The sequence below is a fragment of the Lissotriton helveticus genome, chromosome 1_2, assembly GCF_964261635.1.
Source record: "Lissotriton helveticus chromosome 1_2, aLisHel1.1, whole genome shotgun sequence".
NCBI classification, from domain to species: domain Eukaryota; kingdom Metazoa; phylum Chordata; class Amphibia; order Caudata; family Salamandridae; genus Lissotriton; species Lissotriton helveticus.
The window spans coordinates 417,350,970-417,367,961 of NC_136058.1; positions in this window are offsets into that span (position 1 = coordinate 417,350,970).

Consider the following 16,992-nt stretch of genomic DNA (forward strand, 5'->3'; position numbering starts at 1 on the left):
CTGTATCGATCCCCCTATTTCTGACCCTTGTCTGGTTAATAATTAACTAGCAGCCATTCAGCGGCACAAAAACCCGTTATCTGATTAGCCATACAACGGCACAGAAGCCCGTTATCTGATTAGGTCATAGCGCATGCCATCTCATTAGGCAAGCACTATTTCTCCAGCCCCCTAATAGGCATACGGAGTTCTCAAAACAAATCAAACCTACAGCGACCTGGGTAATCCCCGCAGCCATTGTTTTTATTTAGCCGAGAACTTCAGTAAAGAATGTGCGAATGACCAGTTCTTATGACATCCTTATTGACGTATTTATGTCCATCCTTACGTCAATCTCGGCACCTTTCAGGTATAAATAATACCGACATTGCCTTAAGCAAACACACGGTGGTGGTGACAAGATTGGAGCAGCGAGATTTGCCGAGGAGCCCAGCTGACAGCGAAGCCCACAGACGCTGCCCCTCCCTTCTGACGCGCTGAGAGAGAGACGCTGCCTTTTCTCCTGCCGAGAAATCCAGCCTCCGGCGTTTCCAGCCGCCCTCGCAGGCAGCTGGGATATCAAGCCCTGAGATAGAGATACCAGCCCTCCAGCCTTCTAAATCCCAGGTACAGAACTGAATAACCCCTTACAGAGAATTCTTGAAGCAGATCCTTGGCAAAGCAAATTTAACTTAAACTGCTACTTATCTACTCCCTCCCACGTATTAGGCTTAGGTCAGGTACACTGGGGTAGGCGTAGTTAGACGCACCAGTTGAGTACGATTAGTCAATGTATATATGTATGTATATATTTTATCCATTTTAAAGTATCATATGGCTAAGAAACCATATCAATGCTTTTACAGTATTATTTTATAATTCTGCTTTTACTGTATGCACTGTACTTAACCTTAAGTATTGCAATAATAGCGATTCATTTCTCTTGTACGAGAAAAGAGACTGATCAATAAATAACACCTTTTTATTGAACACGCCCGTCTCTTCCTTTTCTCTACAATCTGGTGAAACTACGAATGCACGTACTGACTGAGTAAAATAAGTTGTCTTTTGTTTTCACACGACTCTAGAGATATACTCTTGATTAGGGGAGGGCAAAGTTGTCATGTTCTATGGTTGTCAGAAACTAAATCCCTTCTTGTCTATCCAGGGAGGTTAAACTCCTCCTTGTCTATTCGAGAAAGTTTCTAGTGAACTCTGAGCTAGCTGGCAAACACATAACTTTAAGTCTAATATCGTCAGTAGAAGACCTAGTTAACCTCAGCCCTACGTCTATACTATTGAAGGTATTATTCCAATGCGCAGAGCCTATTGGGATAATAGGAACTACACTACACTCCATTGGCATTGACAGTAACATCATATTATTTCTGTGGGATCTTCACCGTGATTCAACCGCGGTTGTCTGTTATTCAAAGGATCTGAAAGTGTCCTGTCAGCTTGACATCTAGGGAGGGGTGTGTCAGGGGTGCATTTTAGCACCCTTTCTTTTTAACCTATATAGTAATTCCTTAGAGAAGACCCTTTTGGCCACAAATGCTGATTGTCCCCAGGTAGGCAAGCATAGCCTGCCAGTCCTCCTATACGCAGACGACGTAGTCCTTGGGCGAGGACAGCTAGGTGCCTGCAACTTCTGAATTCTTTTGCCCTTTGTATGAAGGACTTGGACCTTTCGTTTAATCATTCCAAGTTGTTCATTATGCAGGTGGGACCTCGTAAAGCTAAGCAGTTCACTTTTAAATTCGGACTTTCGTCAATACCGAAGACCAATGTTTTCTCCTATTTGGGAGTTGTGTTTGATGATTCCTTGAGTTGGCGGACATACCTCAAGATAGGCTGGGGGTATCGTCCTTCTTATACCAGTTGTTGTCACATAGGTCGGTGCCCAGTCGCCAATTTTTAGGTCAGCCTCTGACACGGCCCCTGGCAATGGGTTGGGCCCAGGAGGCGCTAAGAGGAAGCGCCCTTTGGTTGGGGGCCCTTGTAAATGCAGAAAGAATATTGGATCACAGTCAACTTCAGCAGTCCACCCAGTAGTGCCTAACCGGGATGATATTTCGTTAGACATGCTCAAAGCAGCCTTGCTGTCAGCACTTGGAACTAAATTGGACTCCATCCTACTACAACTTTCTGCACTGGAAAGCAACCTATCTGCACTGATCGCCTCCTTGCAAGGGGACCATGCCCTTCTCTACACAAGTATCCCTCCTACAAGGCCTACGATCTCGACCACCATTTCCAGTCCCAGTGGTAGTGGCATGGGGGCAGGAGACAGAGCAGTGTCTATCACGAAGCAGCCTAGTGACATGGTAGGAGATACAACACCACCTATTATGCCCAGGACTGACCCTAAAGACCGTTCAGTCAACCGGAGGGGGGCGGGGGTCACCCTGAACTCAGTATCTTTTCAGTCTCTGCAATCTCAGGGTTTCAAAGTGGGCAGATTGTACAGTTCCAATGATAGGTGGGAAGGGCTGTAAGCCATGATCCCCGGGGACTAGAATAACTATTCTCCTAGTTTGGGCTCTGTTCATCTCCTACCTGAGTCCACTCCGCTTGTTGTGGTGTTAGCTGGAGTAACATGCCCCAACCCCGGGAGCAAGGAAGACTTTTACCAGCTGAACAATAAGGTGGTGCACTGGCTCAATTCCAACATTGCCCCTGGGCTTAGGGTGGAAAACCAAATTCTCATGGTGCACCGGACACAGTGGGTTGGTAGCGCCAAGATCCTGGCTGGGGGACCGCATTATCATCAATTTTAAATCCAGTTATGGCAAACCGAATCTTAAGCTCTGTTGCCCAGTCTAACTACAGGTGTTGGAACACAGCAATCTTGACACTCCCACTGAGATACTTCTACAGACCCAATTATTACCAACTACGATCCCAGCGCATCCCAGGAAAATGTATCGCCCCAGAACAGGTATTGAGTGTGAACCGAGGGTGTCACTTTCTTTCTTGGAATATAGCGGGCTGGAGAGCAAGATCGAGAACACCGAATGGTTGGCCCTTGTTAAGAGTTTTGATGTGATATGCCTCCAGGAAACATGGGCTGTAGACAATAATTATCACCAGGATGGGTACAAAACCCTCTTCATTCCAGCTACCCCGTCCAGGTCAGGGAGAGCCAAGTGGGGACTTATCACTTTTGTTTCTCTAGCTGTCCTTGGCATCTCCGCTACCTCACTATATGTCTCTCTCAATTTACATGTGATGTTGTTGTCCAGTGGAAAGAGCAAGCTACTTCTGGTAAACGTTTACAACGCGGGAGTTACACACCTGGATGAGGGCAATATAACTCTGCTGGGGTCTGTACTTCGTGGTACAAAAGGGGGTGGTGATGGACGGAGCATCTGAACCAATCAAACACTCACACCCAGTCAACAGATCTGGGTTTCATCCATCACCGTTCTTTAGCCCTGTCTGCCACCCCAGTTCAGACATGGCCATAGGCAAATCAATCTGACCCTGTGCCTCATGGGAACAGTCCAGCCCGAACTGCCAAGCCATGCCTTCCCTGGACCAGAAACAAGCTTCAGAGGACCGGTTTCTGGCATTTCAGCCGTCTTCAGGCAAATAGAAAAGATCACCCTGCCAAGGAAGATAATCAGTGGTCCCAGGTGGGATCCAGTTCTGGTTAGGGGGAGCAATCTCAAATGAATACCTATGACCAAGAAAGTAAATGTGCCGCAGTCAATTCATTCTTTATAGAAAACATATATTTTTTATTTTATTTGTTTTAGTGCAAGCGCCAGTTAAACAGTGGGACCCCTCTATCACCCTAATCTGGGATTCTCGCCACCTATTGACCCGACCCTCCCGAATCGAACTCGCCATCTAAACCCGTGACTTCCGCTAACCTCAGCCAGTGTGTTCCCCTCCTCCCTCATCTCTGCTAGCCCTGACGAAAGTGCCTCACACCGAAACGCGCTTTGGCGTTATTACGGCGTTACTATCAGGAACGGCAACTACACTTCATCTGTTTGCCTTCCCCAAGCTGCACCCACGTCCATGCAACCATAACTCCACCTTCTGTGTTGCAGACCAAATGTGAATTACACGTATGAAGTGACTGAACACGTTTGAGTATGAATGATTCTTGTGAGATGTGAATGTCTGTTGAGTGCCTGGTTTTACCCCCCCGGAGTTAGTGGAACACTGTAATTTTTCCTTATGAATTTATTTCCCCCCCTGAAATGATGAATAGCACTGATGATTTTATGAAATTTTGAACCAGTTATCTTCTGATTGCTTTGTAAATATGATTACTTGCACTAAAACAAATAAAATAAAAAATATATGTTTTCTATAAAGAATGAATTGACTGCGGCACATTTACTTTCTTGGTCATAGGTATTCATTTGAGATTGCTCCCCCCTAACCAGAACTGGATCCCACCTGGGACCACTGATTATCTTCCTTGGCAGGGTGATCTTTTCTATTTGCCCGTTTGTTTTCCCCTTCTCTCCTGCCTATATCACTTATTTGCTCTGGGGAACCCCCTTCTATTCCATTTCAGCCGTCTTCAGTCCGGCTTGCTTGAATCCAGTGGCAAAGTGAGCAAGGGACTCACGTCTGAGCATACCCTGCCACACTTATGGAGAAAAACTCCACTGGGGTCTGTACTTCAGCATAGCATCTTGAAAGGTCAGAGTTATCACTACATTTTTTTAACAGGGGATTTTAACACTCATATGTGCGGGGACATCATGCAAGGAGGAGTGGAAGCTATGGGCTGTGCACGCCAAGCAGGCTTACACATGGAACATACTCCCCAGGGTATTGAGCTTAACTCCATCTTGCTTGAATTTGATCTAACATCTGTAATAAATAAGCTGCCTCCAGGGAAAAAATACATTACTCTCACCTTTATTGGGAGAGAGTTTGAGATCTTTATTGAATTCACCTTTGTATCGACCGCCTTTTATTTTCTGGTTACCGATTTTTCTGTGCAGGCGAGTGAATGTAGTGACCACAACCCCATTTGTGTCTTAACAGGCTGGACCCGAACACTTGGACACACCAAGGTGGGCGGGGGCTGGTTTCCCCCTTAAAGTGGTGGAAGCAGGAAGGAGCGTAAAGTGGGGGTGTATTGTCCCAGAGCTACTCCATGAGTCCCTTTTAACTCAGTGTCGCAGCGAGTTTGCAACTTGTCTTGATGATGATGCAAGTGCTCCGGACATCATGGGTGCATTTGGATCCATGTCTACTGTCATAATGAAGTTACTACGGGCCCCGGGTGGGGGTCGTTAGCAACCAGGTCCATGATGGTTTGACTCGGCGTGCTCCCAGGAACCTGAGACAGGCCTTGGGTGTTAAGTCTCGGGACCGGGTGGCGGTCAAAGGCCTACGAAGAGCATATAAGGCTGCTCTAGAAACTCGCAAGTCTACCCTGAACGAGGTGGCCTAGATCGATTTAGTGAAGGCTAGTACACTGCGTAATAGCTCAAAGTTCTGGGGCATTATTATCAACCCATTTTTATCTGGAAATAATTCTTATTTACTGGATGCCCAAATCACAGAGGACGATTGGGTACATAATTTCGAGGGTACCTTCAAGTGGGATACCCCGCCAACTGAGGGGCAGGAAAGGGTGGAAGGTAAGTCGGAACTTATTCTCACCACGCAAGAGGTGAGAGCCGGTATTCTGGATCTATCTAAAAACAAGGCCCTCGCGCCAGATGGGATCCCATCAGATCTCTACATCGCTCACGTAGAAACCTGGGTGCCTGTCCTCACAGCTGTCATCTATGCTGCAGTCCAGATTGGCGGCACAGATTCTTGGGCTTTATCGATTATAGTCCAGGTATTTAAAAAGGGAGATCGGGACAGTACCTATTGTTATAGACTCATTTCTCTGCTGGACTCTGTGGTGAAGGTGGTGGGCCACATGGTACTTAACACACTTGTATCATGGGTTGATGAAAACAACTTTTTATCCGATATCCAAAACAGCATTCAACCAGGTCGTTCCACTGTGGAACAGTGTTTAAACCTGTACATGGTTCTGAACAAATACACAGTGGCTCGTTCCAGACCCAAATACCTAGCCTTCATGGACCTGTCCTCAGCTTTCCACTGGGTCAATAGGTCCAAGCTGTGGCAGTTGATGTCTTCCATTGGCATTGACAGTAACATCATTTTATTTCGAAGGGATCTTCTTGGCGAGGACAGCTAGGGGCCTACAACTTCCTCTGAATTATTTTGACCTTTTTATGGAGGACTTGGACCTTTTGTTTCATCATGCCAAGTCATTCATTAAGCAGGTGGGACCTCGTAAAGCTAAACAGTTCACTCTTACACTCTGTCTTTCATCAATACCGAAGACCAATGTTTTATCCTATGTGGGAGTTGTGTTTGACGATTCCTTCAGTTGTTGCCCTTTGCTTACTTGGAGGAAAGAGGATCTAGGATCTCTGCAGCTGTTTTTAACTTTGCCAGCAGAATGGAAGGGTAGCCAATAGGGGTTCTTTTGAAGATATATAAAGCCAAAAATACCTCAAAGGTTAGTTATGGGTGTGGAAAATTGGGCCACATTGGGGTAGGGGCAGTGCAAAGTGCTGAAAACTCTTTCCTGCGAAGGGCCCTTTCTGTCCCACAAAGCACTTTGTTTTATGTTGTGCACGAAGAGTTGGGGATGCCTTTCCTCTCAGATTTACTGGCTATCCGTCCCCTGGATTTGTGGCTTAATATTTGGGCTAAGCAAGAAAATACACTTAGCATAGACATCCTATGGGAATACCGTTCACTTGACCGTGTCTCACGCATCCGATGGCTCCAGTATATAAGAGTTTGCCTCTCCAGGGTAGGTAGGAACTATTCGCTAACCCTGAGCACAGATGTAAGAGGGACCTTTCTCTGGTCAAAGAGTGTTTTTTAAGAATGAGCCACTGTGATAGAGAGGGAAATGAGCTGTGTAAGTCTAGTGTGCGTAAATACATTGTGTTAAGAACTGCACCAACCACAAAAATCTTCTAGGGTTTAAAAGCATCCATGATCATTTTCTATTGACCCTGTTTCGGCTCAACCTCTTCCATTACCTCATGGAACACCCTTGCAGCTTCCACAGAGGCCAGTGCCTCATACCCTGTGTCTGCAACAGTGAGTCATTTATTTCTAAGATTTTTGATTATCACTAGGTGATAAAGATGTGTGATATCAGTCTCAGTTGATGACTGAGACAAGCATTTATGTGTTTTTAAAATACCCCTCACACACTATGATCCACATAGTGTCATGCTTCATCATAGGGGTCTTCCCGTCACTCTACGGGGTGGGCGTGCTACGACCTACGAACTACGTGGGAGCACTTTGGTTATGAACAGACTATGTGAGGTGTAGGGATGTGAGTGTACTTAGAAGTTATAAAAATTTAAAATTCCCTGGCTAGTAGAAAAAAGAAATGTATTCGCTTCCCTAGCTGGAAATGTTAATAAAAGGGGTTGTGGTAGGGCTATTGGATGAGCCCTACTTGGTCGACATGTTTCGTAAGCAGTCCCCTACTGCTTACTCATCAGGACCTCTGTAAATCCCTACTAGACTCAAGTAACTAACTAGTTTTAGTATGCCTACTTTCCTACAATAGATCAGCTGTTCTATTGTTACATCAGGGCTTGCGTTGGCCCTCAGAAAAAATGACCCAATCTGGTCTCTAGAAAAAAGGAAACAAAAAGGGAAAGAAAAAACACATAAGAAATACAGAAAATTGTAAACTATTTTGCAATTATCCATCAGGTACTTATTGCAACCTGTGGATAAAATTGTGATATATTTTTCATATTATACTTTAGATCTTTGATGAGTTTTCCTCTTTAGTAAATCATGACAGATTAGCCTGCTTTAGACTGGACATGCTATATTATTCTTGTCTTGTATCAAGATTTGCTGAACACACATTACACACATACTCTTCAATCAGTCATCACTACTTTAAAAACAACATACACACATATAAGGAACCAAACTGCTACGGATTGGCATGTATAATTTAGAACATCATACTTTCAATTGTCTTTTAGCGTATCAAGTTCGCAACACTCGGTCAGTTTGTGCCGCGCTGTTTGGCAGCCACAAGCATTCTTTAGATTACGGGTTTTAAGACCAGGGATAGAGTGAGTGCAGATACATAAATTGATAATAATTGTTCGTGCACCATGAGACAGCCGGGTCGGGTGATCTTTCCGGTCACTGGAAAAAATAATAATAATAATGAATATTGAAGACCATTGATTTTGGATTCAATTGTGTGAGACAATCGCCTGTAGCCATATTTTAAAGACTAAGGGCTGTAGTCTTACTCACTTCACCGGTGTATGGACTGCTTCTTCATCCGACCTGTGCTGCTCCGCCGATGGGTTTGGGTGGCTAATCATGTGTTATTTATGCTCGAGAAAAGCCATAGTCACTGCTCAGGACTAACCCGGAAGGAAAAACAATTGCTGCTGGGACTAGCACGGAAACAAAAATGGTTCCCTGGATGTGGCAAATGCGGAAGTCGGAAAAACTGTTGCTGCTGAAACTAGTACGTAAATAAAAATGGCGCCCTAGATGTGGCACATGCGGAAGTCGCAAAACATGTATGTCATTCTTAATGTAATGCCTCGATATAGTTAACGCTGCTGTTAGAGCGTCAAAAAAGATGGCGTATATTTTTTGGAACCACAATTAAACCTCTACAAATCAAAATGGCTAAGAACTTAGGTCTGACTTTCACTGAAGATGAGATTGCCAATATAATGTCACCATTGGGCACTTTTGAAGGACTAAATACAGCCGAGGCACTAAGGAGAACCCAAATTAAGACTGCATTGCAGGGGTTACTGATGTCAGAGTACTTGAAAGTAAATACGGCACCACCAGGTCTGGTAGCATGAAACGAACCCCACATCTTCTTAAATGACAAGAGTTTTAGAGTTGATTGGTCAAAGATATCATAGAGATGCACACGTGATTGGATTTTACTAATCATGAAAACATCAAGCAGATTGGCACACAAACTAAAAATCGAAATTCAAGCTATCGAGGTACGGCTAAAGAACTATGAATCACCTGCCAATCTGAAAAAACATTTAGAAGAACTTAACAAAACCCTGAATGAGTTCGAAGCGGGTCTAAAGCAAAGCAAATACAACAAACTTAAAAAAGACACAAGCCGTTGGAGTCACGAAAAGACCTACCCATACGTCAAAGATGACGATACACCAACACGTGGTGATGCCACTGACGATGAATCCTCAGACACAGGCTCCTCGGGTTCCGACTCCAGCAAAGGCAGAAAACCTAGATACCAAGCAACTCGTTATAATCATAGACATCCGTACCAACGTGGACCAAGAACTTGGAATAATTTCCAACCACCACCAATGTTCCAACCCCAACAATATGGACCCCCTCAAGGAATGTATCCACCCTGGTCCTACCAACCACAAGAATACCACTATTTCGATTAGAGCCATTTTTTAGACTTGCGCCAGGGGAGGAACAAAGGCAGGAACCGGAGTGGCACAAACGTCCATTGGACACTCCCCAGCGAAGACGAACCAGCGAGAGTATCAACAAGAAGCATGACAGGGGCATCGACAAGCAGAAAATTAATTTAGTTGTGAATCTCACCAATATCGATCTAACGGATGCACAAATTTCTGTACTGGAAAAAGGGTTAGGATATGTACCAACGGCCAATATGGACAAATTTCTGCTTCAAGAATTCATACGGCAAATCAAGTTACAAGTATTTTTCAAGGATAAAGAAAATGAACCCCAACGAGGAGACACGGGGCTAAAACCCAGGTCTAAATTCACCCCTATGGATCACACCCTTCCTATTGAATTATTAACTTTCGAAAAGGCTGTAATGAAAGATCTCAATGACCTAGACCCACGGAGTAAGAGAATTTTTCAGAACATCACTAGTGACGAAAGATTGGCGATACAAGAACTCAGTAACAACCCAGAATTAGTTATAAAACTGTTGTGATTCTATCTAGGACCCTATCTAATCGTTCCCGATTTCTGCGTTCAGCTGGTTAATTAGTATCATGACCACATGCGCTTAGGAAATCGCACCTCTATTAATTCGTATCTGATCCATATCTGATGCAGCACGCATACAGATGACCAAATTACATGACGGCTCCTAGGAATGTACAACGTGTTCCTAAACAAACCAAACCTGCAGCAGCACCGGGAAATTCCCCCTGCTTTTGTTTTGATTTGTCCAAGAACTCGCAAGTCCTGAAGAAACTTGTGGTGACGTCTTATGTCCAACCCTTACGTCAAACCCGGCACCTTTCAGGTATAAATATTACCACATAGGTCTTAAGTAAACATACGGTGGTGTGGAGCAGATCGACTGACTGCTGACCTGAAGCCTTGCAGTCGCAAAGAGCTGAAGAGAGCCAACCCTCCTCTCCTGACGCACTGGGAAAGACGCTGCCCTCTCTCTGCAGAGAGAAATCCAGCTCCAGTGTTTCCCGGACACCCTTGCCGGTTGCTGGGAGATCGAGTCCTGAGAACGAGATACCAGACCTCCTACATCCTCTGCCTAAGGTACGGAGCTGAATAGATCCTTAGAGAATTCCTAACTTAGATTCCTGGCAGAAACTACCTTAACTTAAACTATAATTCAATTTACCTCTTCCCTGTACTAGGCTTAGGTTAGGTACACTGGGGTAGGCGTATCTTAGAAGCACCAGTTGAATACTTTTAGATATTGTATATTACTGTTTGCATTTCAACCATTTTAAAGAACGTATGGCTTAGAAACTGTACCATGCTTTTACAGTATTATTTCATAATACTCTTTTTACTGTACGCACTTTACTTTACAACAAGTATACCCATTGTAGCAATACACTTCTCTTGCATGAAAAAGAGGACTGTTCAATAAATAACCCTTTTTATTGAAAACATCCCGTCTCTCTATTTTCTCTGCAACTCTGTTGAAACGAAGCATGCACTGTTGACTGAGTGAAATAGTTATCTATTGTTTCCGCGACTCTGGAGATATACTCCTCGTTCTGGAGGGAGCAAAGTTGTCATGTTTATGCGGTTGTCAGAAGCTAATCCCTTCTTGTCTATTTAGGAAGGTTAACACCTTCTTGTGTATTCGAGAAAGTTTCTAGGGACCTCTGAGCTAGCTGGCATTCATAATTAAGTCTAACATATTCAATAGAGGCCTAGTCGACTTCAGTCCTACGTTTCTACTATCGTTTATGTTATTCCAATGCGCAGAGCCTATTGGAAATATAGGAACTACACTACATGGTGCCCAACGTTTGGTAAAGGTGATAATTTAACGCTAGATACTAAAGTAACTCAGTCGTGCTTTTCACACAGACCCCTTTTCCCGTAAAAACTCCAATAGACGTCTGGAGTGGGTGAAAGGTTAAAATCCGCCAGGGCTAAAATAGGATGAGAATCCTATAAAATTAGTTTATGGTTTAATCAACGTTGAAGGATACTAGGTTCCAAAATATTGTGCACCTAATCTTTGTCTCCTTGTACATCGCTCTGCAAACTTTCTGTCGAAAAGAATGTCGGACAATGAAGAGGAAAGAAATAGAATAGCTGCAGCAGCAGCTCAACTACAGTTGGACGATACAGCTATCCAACAAAATAACCCAGATGTTAGATTAATCCCGGTCAATTTGAGAAGAACAATAACTTGTAAACTCATAGAAAATGGCGTAACATCAAGAGGTGGTACTGTCATATTTGTTGTCGGAGGCACATGAAAATCGGCAGACAGAGGTATTCTCTTCTTGGATACACTTCCCAGCAGCAAATGCTGTAACACACGATTTCCACTAATACAAAGCAGAGGATATTCCAGCGGAATACACTCCTTTCGAGGACGTGGAAATTCCACTCACCTACCAAGAGCATCAGCTCTGGTTTAATGGCGCCCTAAAACATAATAATCACATTACCAGGCTCGGTCCACTAGGTAGACCAGGAGCCACAGGGCCGGTTCTAGCCAGTTATACACCACATCCTGACATTGAAGACATGTCAGCAGGAGAACTTTTAGTTCAATTAAAACAATTAATCAAAATACATAGACAATTAGTCTAATATGTTATGCGGACTCTTACAACTCATCCAGTAATAAGAATTCCACAGCACACCCCTCATCAGGGGAACACAAATAAAATTACACCACAGACTATACAGTCAGTCATTGGCAAATTACCTGCAAAACGAGAACAAATCCCGTTCTGGTTAGCTCAGAAAATCAGTCAAATTGAGGCAGTATTCCCAGATAGTACACCTTTAGACAAGCACAGTATATTAACAATCTGTCTACCAATGAGGATCGCACCACATGCTGAGGACTGTGACACTTGGGGTACAGTCTTTGCTTCCATTTACACAAAAACGCATGGTGTCCCTTCTATGGCGGTTATACCAGACGTACTAAAACAGATTCCAAATTAGTACGGTCCAGAACCTGCTCTAAATCTAGGTATGAAATTACTTAAAGACTTCAAACATGTCTCGGCTATATTATTAGCCAATATAAAAGGAGAAGCAGCATCTGTGGCGATCCGCCAAAAGTTAAGAGAAACAGAGGTAGCTGAGCAACCATTTGAACGTGCCAGAATTATTGAAAAGTGCTATGAAGAATTAGGAAGAGATAGTTTGGGTGGGAAACCACTTAAACCACAGTTAACTGAAAATCCTGAAAAAACTTTCATTAAGAATAATTTGATTACTCCTAAAAAGAAGTGGGAGGGTAATAAACAGACCGCTCCCAGGGAAAAACAGTTTCAGTCCAGAGGTAGGTCTCCCCAGAGGAGAAATAAATCTCCAGGCTGGGATGACAGGTCTCCACAACAGGAGCCCTCTGAGAAAAGATATAACCTTAGAGATAGGGAAAAAAATAAGAAAACCTGATAGATATCAAGATAATGATACACTTCCCTCTCGATCTTTTCAGAATTCATCCCAGAAATCGGAAAGAAGAGGACTGTCAGAACACAAAGAGGAGTGCGTCCAGTCCAAAGACAAGGTACCTGCTCATCAAAATAGAAAATCACAATTTCAAAAAAAGAAGGTAGCAAGTATTAAGATTAAACATGCAGAGAATCCTGAGGACACAACTGAAAAACGGAGAGTGGGCTCAGACAATGCTAGACAGTGCTGCAGAAGTGACCATAGCTCTCAGGATCCTGATGAATCATCTGGAGACAGTGGCCACAAATGAATACATTCAAGTAGAAACTACAGACACCAGAGTTAGTGTACCCCATAAATTATATGAAATAACATTACGTATAGAGGGGGATAACACTAGGAAAATAAAAGGTCTGTTTTGGGACAAATTATCAAAAGGATATGATATCCTTTTAGCAGAAATCGACTGGCCACCAGAGTTTGTCAGGGAGTGCCCACATGGCGAAGAAATGATTATGCCTGCCTTCTCAAATCACATCCCGATTCATAAAAAATATACTTATGCTAGAAAAGCCCCTGCCTTATATAAAAATCATGTAGGGTGGAATGAGGATTCACCGAATCATAAAATACAGTTGAAAAATCAACCGACTGCCCAGAGGCAGTATCCTGTTAAGCAATAAGCTGAAAAACGAGTCATGGAGATCCTAGATCAACTTGAATACCAGGGGTTGATTGAAAATTGCACATCACAAATGAACAATGCTTTGTTTCCAGTCTACAAACCAGACAATTCATATCGTCTAGTTTTGGATTATAGACACCTCAACTCTTGTTGTAAAACATTTGCAGTACAAAACTCACACAGTACAGCAATGATGAATAACATCGTGCGAAAAAAGTATAAAACGACTTTAGATATATCAAATGGGTTCTTCTGTCAAAATATTGCACCTGAAAGCCGGTATTTGACCGCTTTCTCAAGTACGGGGGTATATCAACAATTCTGTTGTTTGCCCCAGGGATTTAAGAACAGTCCTGGATTATTTTCAGCTAGAGTAACAGAATTACTAGCAATGTATGATGACAAGGCATTATCCTATGTCGATGGCATCTATCTTACAGACGATAACCTGGAGACACACTTGAAAAGAGTGAACACCATAATTCTTGGGTTCGCTTCAGAAGGGTACAAATTCAACTTTAAAAAATCTCGAATTGCCCACCAGACAGTCCTATTTCTAGGATACGAATTATCAAGTGAAGGCAAAAGCCTAGCAGACAACTTCTTGGAGAAGTGTGCTGTACTCCAGGCACCTAAAACGCTGAAAAACTTACAATCAATTCTAGGTTTCCTGAATTTCGGAAGAACATACATTCTCAACTACGCAGAGAGGGTTAAACCTCTCTACGAATTAATAAAACATGATATCAAATCAAATAAATGGACTCACACAAAAATATTAAGATCCATACAGACAGACATGTTATTGAAAACAAAACTGCAAACTCGCGCAAATGAACGCAATCTTATAATCCGAGTCATCCCAGGAAGATACGGATTCACATACCTGACCTCTAATGAGGGAGAAACTGTACCTATAGCATACAAAACACACTTGTACACAGAGGCTGAAATGAAATTCAGCTCTACTGAAAAAATTCTAACAGCAGTACAAACTGCTGTAGCAAAAGAAATAGCCCAAGCCAAAGGGTGGAGCATTTTAGTTCTAACACCAGAGTCAGGCTTGGAGGCTTTAACAAACCCAAAAAATCTGACCTCAGTGGCACTGCATCTGAAATGGTTACAGTGGGTTGACTCTCTTGCTACACCAGACGTAACACACGCGTACGATCCAAAAATGAAAGAACTAGAATATCTAGAATACGAACAAGAAAGTCCTCTGTCAATCGAACTTCTGCCTTCTGCCTCTGGAACAATACACTTGTGTAATTTACACCGACGTTTCCATACAACATTACATTGTGGACAAACAAACTCACAATGCAGCATGCTCGATTGAAAAAGGTCGCTGGCTCTTTGGTAAATTTAGACCAAAAGTTACCAAAACTGAATAACTCAGAAAATGTACAGCTCAGCGAGCTGCACTACGTACTTTGAAGATGGCGCTCGAGAATGCCGATCACGAATTCCCTACACTAATAGTGTGCGATTCGTATTTCTGCGTCCATTCTTACAACAACTTACTGCAGAAATGGATTGTGAATGGCTACAAAGATGGGACAGGTGCCACAATAAAACATAGGAAACTATGGGAACAGGTAGCTCTTTTGCAGAAAGAGCTAGGCAAGACTCACGTGATCAACGCACTGAGTCATCAGCGTGATGGCGTTCACGTTGCAGGGAATTTCATTGGCTAACAGAGCCACCACGTCAGCTGGTCTCCCGGCTTCCGTAGCTACGAAAAAACGTACAGAAAAACAAATAGATGGAGAAACGATGCTGGCAGTAAAAGCCACACTAAAGGGCAATTACGCCGCATTACCATTAAACTATCCACTCAACTATACATACATAATTGATGCGAACACGGTTCCTTTTGCTCGAATCCCTGGAGTGGGGGACAGAGTAATTCCAAACACGAACCGAAGAGTGTTCCTGCTTGTGGATGCACACATGGGCTTGGGTCTGAGACACCAAAAAATAAAAACATCTCTCAAAGACTTCCAAGAAGAATACTGGTGGCCTGGGATGAGCCTGCAAACTTTTTTCTTTGCACGAGCATGTCTTAGAAGCACCAGTTGAGTACTTTTAGATATTGTATATTACTGTATGCATTTTAACCATTTTAAAGAACGTATGGCTTAGAAACTGTTCCATGCTATTACAGTATTATTTCATAATACTCTTTTTACTGTACGCACTTTACTTTATAACAAGAATAACCAACGTAGCAATACACTTCTCTTGCATGAGAAAGAGGACTGTTCAATAAATAACCCTTTTTATTGAAAACGCCCCGTCTCTCTATTTTCTCTGCAACTCTGTTGAAACGAAGCATGCACTGTTGACTGAGTGAAATAGTTATCTATTGTTTCCGCGACTCTGGAGATATACTCCTCGTTCTGGAGGGAGCAAAGTTGTCATGTTTATGCGGTTGTCAGAAGCTAATCCCTTCTTGTCTATTTAGGAAGGTTAACACCTTCTTGTGTATTCGAGAAAGTTTCTAGTGACCTCTGAGCTAGCTGGCATTCATAATTAAGTCTTACATATTCAATAGAGGCCTAGTCGACTTCAGTCCTACGTCTATACTATCGTTTATGGTATTCCAATGCGCAGAGCCTATTGGGAATATAGGAACTACACTACATAACCAGCGGACAAAGGGGGAGCAACAGTCATACAGACTAAACAACGATACGACTTGGAATGTCGACGACTCCTAGAAGACCGCCGCAACTATGAGGTCCTACACGCTGATCCCACAGACAGGATCAGAATCAAAATCAAGCTTGCCCATGGCTGGATAAGCAAAAAGGAAGGAGATTTTCTTTGCCAAGAGAATCCAAAAACCCCCTATCTGTACACTATTCCAAAAATTCATAAACGCCTAGACAACCCACCTGGAAGAACGATTGTGTCCGGTATTGGTTCAATTTTGGAACCAGTGTCAAAATTCGCCGATGCTTTCTTAAGACCCATGGTACAACAAACATCGACCTATCTCAGAGACACGAAGGACGTCTTGAACCTTTTGGAAAAAGTCACATTCAACCCAGAAACACAACTATTGATTAGCTGTGATGTGGAAAGTCTCTACACCAGTCTCCCCATAACAAGACACTGAACATCATCGAGGACGTCCTCTTCCAAGTCGACTGGGAATATCAAACCCCCAGGAACGTGATAATGGAGTGCTGCAGTCTGGCACTAAAAGAACATTTCTTCGAGTATGAAGACACCCTGTATCTCCAAAAACATGGGACCAGCATGGGGAGCACCTTTGCTCCCAGCATTGTTGGTCTCTATGTCCATCATTTGGACATCACCAAGATACTACATCCAGGCAATCCCTACAGAAAACACATCAATGTATGAAAACGTTACATTGACAACATTTTTATCATATGGGATGG